Raw genomic sequence first — 12,422 nt, forward strand, 5'->3', positions numbered from 1 at the left:
GGCTGATGGCGGCTCTCCGTCCGAAAAAGGACGGAGAGCTGCCAACGGTCATAATACGCCGAGCGGCAAACCGCCACCACTGGCGGTCTTCCACACGGCAGTCCCTCGGCCGTCTTGGAAAAAGACCACCGAGGTCAAAATGACCCCCAAAATATCTAATAAATACACCAGAATATGAGAATTGTTGACTGAGTAGTGTATTAGGCATGAATACTAGATTAACAGTGCTCGTGCAGGTTATTTTTTGGTGAGTGCATGGCCCATTAGCAAGTGATTTGTAATGTTTTCTCAATAGAGAACCAGCTACATATAGCTCTGCCCTAAAACAAACTACCTAAGGCTGTCCCTAAATTGAGACAGCCACAGAGAGCTAAAATATTAGAACTAAATTATCCTTATGTGCATTATGAGTTGGCATCCCAGGAGTAAGACATAGGAAGAACTCTCAAAAATTGACTTCTTTCTCAAACCACACCATGCACTTTTAATTTAGTGCTCGATTATCCACAGTCTGCTATCAATGAATGTGTATATTGGCTTGCACTATTTACTGATAGAGTAATGAAACAGTCCGAGCTCTCACATGGTACCTCTATCGTGAATTAAAAGGTACACTAGTATTGCAGTAGCGAAACATTCACAGAACATTTATAACCGCATTTGTCTCAACTCTTTTCTGTAAGGAGCAGGGTCAAGCACCATTGCATACACCTCTATAAGTTGCCAAACAATTTGTTTCATCCTTTCAAATTTGGAAAAAAGTGAGTATAACTGGCATGGTAAAAATAGGGCTTATTAAACACGTCAAGATAATTTAGTTGAAGTGCCCTATAAAAATTATTTCTGTTTCAGATGACTACCTAAATGGCCTCCCATATACATGAAGCACTACATTGTTCATTATTCAGTGATACGAAGTGGTGATGTCACAGGAGTTGAGCACAAGTTCCAGTGTTCTGTGAGTTACCTGCAGTTCACATGTTTCAGATTGGATTAGGTTACCTAAAGGGTTAAAGCCTACACTTCAGAGAACTTCATCTAGTCTTTAGGTTAGAAAATGTAATGTTAGTGAAGCAGTTATGTTGATTAATGATTCACTTTGACACTAGATGAGTAGTTTAGTTAAGTAATGTTAGACCTGCAATCCTTGGTGTGGATTCACTTAAGATTTTTGCTTTCTGATCTCCTGTTGATGACTTAGGTGGTCTTTATAAACATGGCGGGAAACACCGCCAACTGCCGTGGCAACGGTGAACAGAGGACCACCATTGGCAGCAAACAGAAACCCACAATATAATGATGCCAAAAACAGAAACTTCCAAAACTTCTGCTACCTCCAGCCACAGCCAGGGCCCTTGATGGCAGAAAGGCCGCACACCCAACCCGCCACCGCCAAGCACACAAAACCCTGTCCTCCAAATAATGATGCACAAATCACTGCAGTGGGGTGTGGATATTGAACGACCATTGGCGGTAAGTACCGCCACGGCCAGCAAGTGGACCCAACAGCAACAAATGCACACATTTGCAAGTTTGAAACCCACACACCTGACACACATCCACAACACTATAAAACACTCACATACACACCCCACAATTCTTTGCATCGCCAATAGGACAACTGAGATTGACAACACGCATACACTGAACTGAACATCATACAAGACACACACCCAACCACACCATAGCACCCTCACCAAAAATCCTACAACACACCACCCACAACACACACCATGGCACCCCCAAGCACCCACGCTTCACAGATAGGGAGCTAAGAACAGTGGTGGATGAAATACTGAAGGTCGAGCCACTAATCTTCTGGGCACAGGTCTAGCACACACTGATCGCCAGGATGATGGAGTTATGGCAGACAATAGTGAACAAGGTCAACGCAGTGGGAATCCATCCACGCACGAGGGACAACATCTGCAAGAGATGGAACAACCTCCATGGGAAGGTGAGGTCGATGGCATCCAGGCACAAAATTGCCATCCAAAAGACTGGGTGAGGACTTCCACCTACACCCCCGAACACACCGACTGGCAGGAGAAGGTACTAGCTATCCTGCATCCGGAGGGCCTCACTGGACTCACTGGAGGAATGGACTCAGGTAGGCCATCTACAATTACTTCATATCCACCACACCTGTAATGCATGTACCACCCTTCCCCTCCAACCACCATAAGGACCACATCCCCACCCAGGCCACAATCACTACATCCAGTCACCCTGCATGCCCACAAACCCAGCAACAGGCCCAGATCCCTCCCCCTGTTAACAGTCACCTACCACTGCAATGAATCACAATGGCACAACACCACCGACAATGCACCTCCACATCCCATGCAAAATGTAATGGCAACACCACAATTGGTCCCTGCATGGCCCAACAGGGGAATACACAGCACAAAATAGGGAAGAGCTGTGCATCCTCATTCAAATTATTACATGTAACATACATGTCCATTCCCCCCCACAGGCACCACCACCCATGCCTCCCTGACGGAAAGGCCAAGGGATGCCAGCGCCCCACATGGAGACAGAGGCCCCACTCAGGACACTGGAGAGAGAAGTGTGGACAGTGAGGAATACCCTGGCCTGTCACACAGTCCTAGACTGTCACCTTCCAGCAGCCCCACCCAGGACACCACTGACACCTCTACCACCCAGCCACCAACATCAGCTCAGGCCAAACGACCCCACACCAGTGTCTACAGGCCACTGACTGGTGGACCACAAGTACAGAGGCCAGAGTCACCACCTACTAAAAGGCAGGATGATGATGGCCCCAGTGCAAGTGTGACTGCCAGACCTGTGCAGGGGACACAGGCACAGGGGGCTAGGCCCAGTGGGAGGGTATCAGTGGTCCAGGGAGGAGGCCAAAGGATTAATGCTCCAGCCCTAGGAGCATACCACCATGCACAAGACAGGATAGGCCATATCCTGGCCATCCTGGAACAGAGTCAAAGGCTACAGATAGCTCAACATCAAGAGACCATGGAGCAATGGAAACAACTTAAGGCCATCATGGTCACTATTGCAGGGGTGCTGCAGCACCACTACCTAACCCAGCCTGTGACCCCCACAAACCAGGAAGCCCCTACCACTGTCCAGGACACAGACCAGCCCTCAACATCAGCAACAGCAACTGGACTAGTGGCACTGGCAGAGGGCACACAGGAGACCAGAACCCCTGCCTGTGCAGCCCAGCACCAGACCCTCAAACTGTCCCTCAGACCCAGATATGGCACAGGAATACCTGCCAAGACCCAGGCCCCCACTAATAAGTGACTCTGACATGGACTGTCTCCCAAGTGGGCCACTGTGCTACCATCCTTACCCGCCAATAGCAACTTAAAAACTTGCAAGGGACATATAGACCTATACCCTCTGCCACCAATTGCTGAGCCCATGTACCTAGTATGGACATCCACCATTAGCCCACTCCCTATCACTGTACAGCGCACCAATGCATTTGTGACACCAAATAAAACACATTAATACCAATTTGTATGTCCCCTGTCATTATGTAGAATCAATTGTAAATGTGAATACATCAGCAAGTCAATTCCATAATCAGAGCTTTATTGCAGGAATGGTACCCCATGCACAACATTTTATGGAGTAAACCAAAAGGTACATCATGTATGCTTCCATGGCACCTGACACCTAATTCTTCAGGCCACAGTGTCAATGACTACAGACGCCATATCACCAAACACATAAGTCAGACAGACATACTGCAGTGCAGACAACATGAGTGAACAGTACCCCATAGTCACTGGAAGTACAGTTGGATCAGCTGGTTCCTGGAGTGGCCATCTTCCCCTCTTCATCCTCACCATCAATCTCATCCAATCTCAGAGGTAGCAGGTCTGGATATATAGCACCCTCCTCTTCTAGTAGGGGGATAGCTCTCCTCACAGCCATGTTGTGCAGCATGCAGCAGGCCACCACTATTCTACACACATTCACAGAGCCATAGCACAGGGAACCCCCCAGAGAGATGGAGACCATGAAATCTAGCCTTCAGGAGACCTATAGTGTGCTCAGTCACCCTCCTAGTACGTCCATGGGCCTCATTATAATTCCTCACTGCAACTGTCCTGGGATTTCTCACAGGTGTCAAGAGCCATTGCATGTTGGAGTAGCCAGAATCACCTGTAAAAGTGGTTGAAACAGGACTGTTACAAACTGCCATTATGTGCAGGCAGCCTGGCTGTCAGCTATGTGCTGATCCAGTGTCATAAACACTCACCGATGAGCCATCCTCTGTCCCCTTGTAGTTGCTCCATCATGTGTGGCACACTGCTATTCCTCAGGACAAAGGAATCCTGAACTGATCCAGGAAACATGGCATTCACATGCAAAATGTACTAGTCAGCAGGACACGCCAATCGTATGTTCTTTGAGTTCAAGTTCTTCCTGTTCCTGTACACCTGTTCATTCACTCTTGGGGGGATGAGGGCTATGTGGGTGCCATCAATGGCACCGATCACATGGAGAATGTTAGCAAAGGCAGAAAAGTCAGACTTGATAGCAGGGAGTTCAGCCCCTTGGGGAAACTTTACATATGTCTGCAGGTGTTGTACACATGCATTCAGGAGTTTGGACAGGATGAGGCTAAACATTAGCTGTGAGAACCCTGCACCCATGCCCAGAGAGCACTTGCACTTCAGTAGGGATGGCTTGCTGATTCCGATTAGCCGGTCTCAGTACAGGATTCAGTAATCCACATAGGTCATGGATTGCTGTATGATTGATTGTGTAGGTGTGAGAAAGTAGCCTCTTTCTAGCATGGTTACCCCCACTTTTGGCCTGTTTGTGAGTGTGTGTCAGTGTGTTTTTACTGTGTCACTGGGATCCTGCTAGCCAGAACCACAGTGCTCATAGAGAAAAACCTATATGTCAGTATGTTTGTCCTGTCTCTCTGGGATCCTGCTAGCCAGGACCCCAGTGCTCATAGTGTGTGGCCTTATGTGTATGCCTGTGTAGTGCCTAACTGTGTCACTGAGGCTCTGCTAACCAGAACCTCAGTGCTTATGCTCTCTCTCTGCTTTTACATTTGTCGCTGTAGGCCAGTAACTTCATTTACTAATTTCAATTGGCACACTGGACTCCCCTTATAAGTCCCTAGTATATAGCACTTAGGTACCCAGGGCATTGGGGTTCCAGGAGATCCATATGGGCTGCAGCATTTCTCTTGCCACCCATAGGGAGCTCAGACAAACCTTTACACAGGAGTGCCATTGTAGCCTGCGTGAAATAGTGCAAACACTATTTCACAGCCATTTTCTCTGCACTCAAGTAACTTATAAGTCACCTATATGTCGAACCTTCACTTGCTGAAGGTTAGGTGCAAAGTTACTAAGTGTGAGGGCACCCTTGCACTAGCAAAGGTGCCCCCATATAGCTCAGGGCCATTTCCCCGGACTATGTGAGTGCGGAACGCCATTATACACGTGCACTACATATAGGTCAATACGTATGTGTAGCTTCACAATGGTAACTTCGAATATGGCCATGTAACATGTCTAAGATCATGGAATTGTCCCTTCATTCCAAATTTGGTATTGGGGAGTGAATTCCATGTATCCTGGAGGCTCCACCATGGACCCTCAGTACTGCCAAACCAGCTCTCTGAGGGTTGCACTGCAGCTACAGCTGCTGTCACAGCACAGACAGGGTTCTGCCCTCCTGGGGTCTGGGCAGCCCAGTCCCAGGAAGGCAGAACAAAGCATTTCCTCTGAGAGCAGGATGTTACACCCTCTCCCTTTGGAAATGGTGTTACAGGCTGAGGAGGGGTAGGCTCACCCAGACTCTGGAAATGCTTTGAAGGGCACACATGGTGCCCTCCTTGCATAAACCAGTCTACACCAGTTCAGGGACCCCTTCTCCCCTGCTCTGGTGGGGAACAGGACAAAGGAAAGGGGAGTGACCACTCCCCTGTACATCACTGCCCCAGGGGTGGTGCCCAGAGCTCCTCCAGTGTGTCCCAGACTTCAACCATCTTGTTTGGATGCTCTCTAAAGGGCTCTGAGTGGCCAGTGCCAGCAGGTGATGTCGGAGACGCCTCCTGATAGGTCCATACCTGATAAGGTAGCCAATCACCTTCTCAGGGCTATTTAGGGTATTTCCTGTGGGTTCTCTTCAGATTCTGCTTTAAAGTTTCCTTCAGGAATCCTCTGCAACAACTTCAGACTCTTCTGACCTTGGATCAACCGCAGCCTGCTCCAAGAAACGCTCTAACTGCAACAAAGTGTCCACAAGCAACACTTTTCTTCAGCCACCTCAGCTCCAAGTCAGCAACTGCAACAGATTCCATGGTGTGCACGCTCTGGTGACTCCCTGTCTTCATCCTGCACCAGAAGAACTGAAGAACTCTCCAGTGGTGTGACAGAATCACTCCCCTGCTCCAAGCAGGCACCTTCCAAGGCAATGACCGGTACCCTGGGACTCCTTTCACGATGAGTGTGTTCCTAAGGACACAGAGGATGGACATCATTGACATAGACTGTCCTGAGGTCCTGCTGATGCAATTTGGAGGAGCTAAGACCTTGCCTTCCCTGAGAACAACTGTACCCCTTTGTATTGTGTCTTCTTCGCCTCCTGAGGCCTCTGTGCACTCTTTGCAAAATTCCTTCATGCACAGCCTGTCCCAGGTCCCCAGCACTCCACCCTGTGAAGCTCACCACATTGAGTTGTTTTCTGGCAGTCTGGGACCTTCTTTTGTTGTGCTGCATCAACTATGTTTTGCACCTCCTTTGAACCCAGATCCTGTAGCTTGTGGGGGTGTTGGCTGGCATCCTGAGGGCTCTCTAAAGTGCTGACAGTCCCCTCTTCCTCTTCACACAGAGTTGAGGGCCCAAGGTCCCTCCTGGGTCCATCCACCACCATTTTGATGAAAAACACACTTTTGCCATAGCCAAGGCTAGTTGGTGCCTTCCAACACAAAATCTCATCTGCAACAATCTTCACACCGTAGGACACCTTTTGTATCATGCAGGAACCCACTGGCATATTTCTAGGGTGCATTTCTGCAATCTTCATCTAACAAGGGACTCTTCTTTTGCACCCTCTTCTGCGTTGGCAGGGGCTCCTGTCCTTTCTGGAACTTCTTTCGACTTCTGGACTTGGTCCCCTTCCTTTGCAGCTCTTCAGGTCCAATAATCCAGCAGTTGTTCTTTGCAGACTTGGTTGGCTGCTGCAAAATCCCTAAAATGAGGTTTTGTGTGTCCTAAGGAAACTTGCAGTACTTTACTCCTGCTTTTCCGGGCTCTGGGGTGGGGTAATTTACTTCCTTTACTGTATTCTTATTCTCCCAGCAATTCTGCACACACTACACTTGTCTAGGGGGGGATGTGTGATTCACATTCCACCTTCTTAGTATACGGTTTGTGTTGCCCCTAGAACTATTTTCCCCTATTGCATTCTATAGGATTTCCTCCTGCTTGCATTGTTCTATGACTATTTACTTGTCTAATTTTGGTGTCTAGTGTATATATTGTGTATAATACTTACATCCAGAAGCAGTATTGCATCTAAGATATTTTTGGTACTGTGTCACCCCAAATAAATACCTTTATTTTTGGTAACATTGAGTATTGTCATTACTTTTGTATAAGTACTGTGTAACTAAACGTGGTATTGCAGGAGCTTTGCATGTCTCCTAGTTCAGCCTAAGCTGCTCTGCTATAGCTACCTCTATCAGCCTAAGCTGCTAGACGACTACTACTTCACTAATAAGGGATAACTGGACCTGGTATGAGGTGTAAGTACCCAAGGTACCCACTACAAACCAGGCCAGCCTCCTACAGTAGATGACAATGATGTGAATGATGTGACGTTCCACCATGGTATCCAATTCAACAAGAGTTCTGTACACAGATGGGAACCTCCCTCGCCACATGGGTCTGTACCTATGGGGAGGAGAGAAAACATATGAGGTACCCACATACACATGCAAAACATGGGTAAAAATAACTGCTACACAATATGTAGTTTACACACACAAGCGATGTATGATGTACTACATCAGGGACATGTATGCAGTGATATCTCCGGACAGATGTGAGGAACAGACACTCATGTGGGCAGGCGACTAAGGGATGGGATTCATAGGGCCTGAATGAGGCTCCTGACCATGAAATATTTACGCGGTGCTAGCAAAATGGAGGCCTCCTGCCATCCAGATATGTAGGAGTGGAAGTGACCTCATTCCGCTGGCGGTTGTTGTCATGGCGTAAGGCGTGTTCACCGCTGGGCACCCATTCATTGGTTAACATGGTTGTCAATGGGGAACCTGGGCCTATCAAGATCGCCGCTGGCAGTGACGGTGCGCACCGCCGCGGAGCATACCCTGATTTCACTTGACTCCCGGATCCCGTGCATGGAAGTACTCCACTGAGTGGCTGCTGTGTCCTGACTCTGGTTACTCAAATAGCATGAGTCACAGGGAAAAGGGCCCCAGCCTTTACCATGGAGGAGCTGGAAACACTGGTGGACGGAGTCCTACCCCTGTATGCCAAAAATATATGGGCGACCAGAGGAGCAGGTGAGTAGGCGGTTGCCTTGCATGGATGTGTATGATGGTGGCGGATGTCTGGATGCATGTGTGGTTGATATGAAACTGCACAGGCATAGAATGTTTGGCAAGTGCTGTGAGTGAGATGGTGAAATTATCTTGTGAAGTGTCCGTCCCATAGGGGACATATAGTCAGCTGTATCATATGGACCACATCCTAAACTCTGATTTTCTTTTCTGTGTGTCCCATACAGGTCAGCGCCCATCAGAAGATGGCACTCTGGCAGGCCATTGCCAGGGAGGTGCAGACCCTGGGGGTCTACAACTGGCAGAGCACCCACTCCAGGAAGCGGTGGGGGGACCTGCGGTGCTGGGCCAGGAAGACCTGCGAGGCCCGGCTGGGGAAGGCCTCCAACGAGGAAGGGGTGCCCATTGGACCCTGACTCCCCTATTGTGCCGCATTCTGGCGGTGGCATATCCAAATTTGGATGGGCCCTTGAAGGCTGCACAGCAGCCACTATGGGGTGAGTACCAACACATTTTCATGCCTCTTTGATGGGTGTCTGGGGTGCTGTTCTATGTATGCTGTCTGGTGCCAGGAACTCTGACAGGTGTCTACCAGCAGTCCTGCCCCCCATGTGCACGGAGATGATTTGGGCATGTCTAACAGTTCCTGAGGTCCTTCTGTCATGTGGATAATGAGTTGTATGCTGGGGTAGTGGCCACTAGTCAGGGGCACAGTCATGACATTAGTTGTAGGTGCTGCATGTAGGTGTGTAAGCTGGGTGGGAGTGTGTGTGCACCAAGTATGTACATCCATTCAGGTATTTACGGATTTCTCTCATATTTTGTCTCCCCTCCCCTATGCTCCTGTGTTATTTGTGTACATCAGCATCATCTGGCGATGGAACAGTGGTACCTGTGAGTGGGGATGCAGCGGCCCACTGTTCCAAGGAGGCAGAGTCTACCAATGCCAAGGGGACCTGTGGGTTGGAGGGTGAGGGGACTACCACGGGGGAAGCAACTACCACTGGCGGTAGTGACTCTGTTACCTCCTCTGATGGGAGCTCCCTGGTAGTGGCGGACCCTAGTGGGTCCACCCATTCTGTGTCATCTTCTGCCACCCCCATACCATCACCGCCCTCTCAGTTGCTCCCCACCCAATTGCTCGTGCCCGCTCACCCAGAAAGGTGGGCTTCTCCTTCGCCCCTGGCACCTCATCTCCTGCCCCAGTCAGCCCTGCTGCCCTCACTGAGGAGGCTATTGACCTCCTCGGGACCATCTCTGTAGGGCAGACAACCATTGTGAATGCCATCCAGGGGCTAGCATCCCAGATGCAACAATGCAATGCTTACCTGGAAGGCATTCACGGTACCATGTCTGGCCTACAGAGATATTTTCAGGCTCTGGCCTCCTCTTTGACGGCAGCCAGTGTCCCTAATCTTTCTGTCCCCCCTCCAATCACCTCTACCCCTTCCAGCACCCCACTTCCTTCACCTATCCCAAGCACATGTTCAGACAGCCATGCATACACCTCAATGCACAAGAAGCACACACAGAAACACAAGCACCACACTTCCCACCACAAACATACACACAGCCAACATACAAAGGCACACACGACAACATCCACTTCCCCCAGTAGTGTGTCCACCTCTCCCGCCTCCCTGTCTGTCACCTCAACATGCACACCCACAAGCACTGCACCCTCAGTTACTGTTGCTGGCCCCATTCTTGCAGTGACCACAACATCAGACATCCGGTCAAGCACCCCAGACACCACACCTGCACTCACCACAACAACATTGAATGTCACATGCAGCACACTCAGCAGACCTGCAGACACCCAGACAACATCCATTCACACTGGCAGCCTGTCTTGTCCCACTGTGTCCATCCCCTTCTCCCAAAACACTCAAATGTTCCCAGACACCCACCCAACACACATCCACCACACCTCAGCATACTGTAAAGGCACCTGCATCCATGTCCAGCACACCTACACCAGTTACAGGCATTCCCTCTACCTCTGCCTCTGCTCCCACACCTTCCTCTATGTCAACCCCAACTGCCCCTAAAGAACTTTTCCTGTCCCGTGTTGACCTGTTCGAACCCACTGGTCCACCCCGTCTCGTCCTTAAACGTGCCCACCTCCTTGCCCTGTCCATTCCTTCCACGTCAAAGTCCGCCCCAGTCTGCCCTTCCCATTCCTGTGCCCCTTCCCCAGACCTTGACCAGGTCCATCTGCCAACCCCTGGTCCAAGCCCTCTATCCTACCTTTGAAGGGCAAACCCAAACCCCCTCCACCTGTCAAACGTAAGCCCAAGCCCCCCCTTCCCAGATTTAAGTCCCCACCCCCACCACCCCCTGCCCCTGTTCCCTGAGGTGCCTGGCTGCTCCATTGATGTCCCTTTATGGTGGAGTACCATGTGCACATGTGAGAGTCGAGTTAGGGCCATTTGGGCCTTCAGCTTATTACACATGGACTGTCCAATGGCCTTATTTAGACATTGCATTTTTCTTTGGTTATTAAAGTTTGTGTGCACACTGTTGCTGTTGGCACAATCTGGAGAGGTGGTGCATCATTTCATTGTGGGGGTGTGGTGTGCACTTGCGTGTACTTTGGCCAGGTTGTATTGGCCTTATGTCGTGTAAGTACCTCCTGTTCTGGTATGTATGGCTTGTGATGGTGTGAGGGGTTGGGAGTGTGTTGCAGGGTGGGTAGGGTGTTTGAGTGTGTAACTGTGCACTTTGTTCCTTTGTTTACAAGGTTGCAGTACTTACAGTCATCGTCTTAGTCAGCGGTCACATTCGTGGAGGTATATTGCAAGGAGCAGGACTGGCATTATTTGCAACTCTCTCTCCATGTCTGCTTCGGCGTGTTGTGTGTGCCTATGGTGAATGTTTCCTTTAATTTGGTTCATTTCCGCCCCCGAACGGATGGCGGTCTTGTGCTTCATTATTTGTTGGGCGGGTGGGGCCTTTCCGTCGGCCTGTGGGCGGCCTCTTCCGTCGCTGTTGATACTCCTATGCTGGCGGTGTGTGGATTTCACGCTGGCTGTTTCTCATGTGCTTCATTATTTGGTAGTCCGGACCGCCAGCCTGTTGGCGGTAGTTCCCACCACCGCCGGTGGTGCAGTGTTTACCGCCAGGTTCATAATGAGGGCCTTAGCTTCTGCTGACTTTAGGACTCTGGGGACTTTACCGCTGCTGACCAGTGCTAAAGTGCATGTGCTTTTCCCTAAAACATGATACAACTGGCTTATACACAATTGGCATATTTATTTTACTTGTAAGTCTCTGGTAAAGTACAATATGGGGCATATTTAAGAGCCCCTAGCGCCATCTACTCACAAATTAGCATCATTTTTTTTAATGCTAATGTTTCGTTAGGTGGGAAAATCCCTGCGCCATATTTACAAAGCGGAGCAATGCATGCATTGTGCCACTTTGTAACCCTGCGCAGGCAAAATGTATGCAAAGGTGGAGCTCTCCCATTAGGGAGGCTGAAAAATTACACAAGGAAATCAGAGAGATTTCCTTGTGTAATTGTTCTCGGCACTTAACGCCTGCTCAGAGCAGGCAGTAAAAATGGGCACACCATTGAATAGAATGGGCCCCTGTTGACTCTGCAGGAGTAGCGCCAACATATTGGTGCTACTCCTGCAGAGTACATCAATAGCGTCAATAACAATGATGCTATTGCCCCCTACCCTGCACCATGGTGCACCATATCTTAGATATTGTGCACACGGTGGTGGTAGGGGTGCAAAAAAAGAGGTGCTGGACTGGGTACAACACCACTTTCCTTAAATCTGACGCTGTATGTGTCCAGTGACTGTAATTTAAGTCTTACTAGTGAGTCTGCAACACTGCATGTGCCACCTACTCAGTAGCC

The sequence above is a fragment of the Pleurodeles waltl genome, chromosome 10 (genome assembly GCF_031143425.1).
Source record: "Pleurodeles waltl isolate 20211129_DDA chromosome 10, aPleWal1.hap1.20221129, whole genome shotgun sequence".
In the NCBI taxonomy this organism is placed as follows: domain Eukaryota; kingdom Metazoa; phylum Chordata; class Amphibia; order Caudata; family Salamandridae; genus Pleurodeles; species Pleurodeles waltl.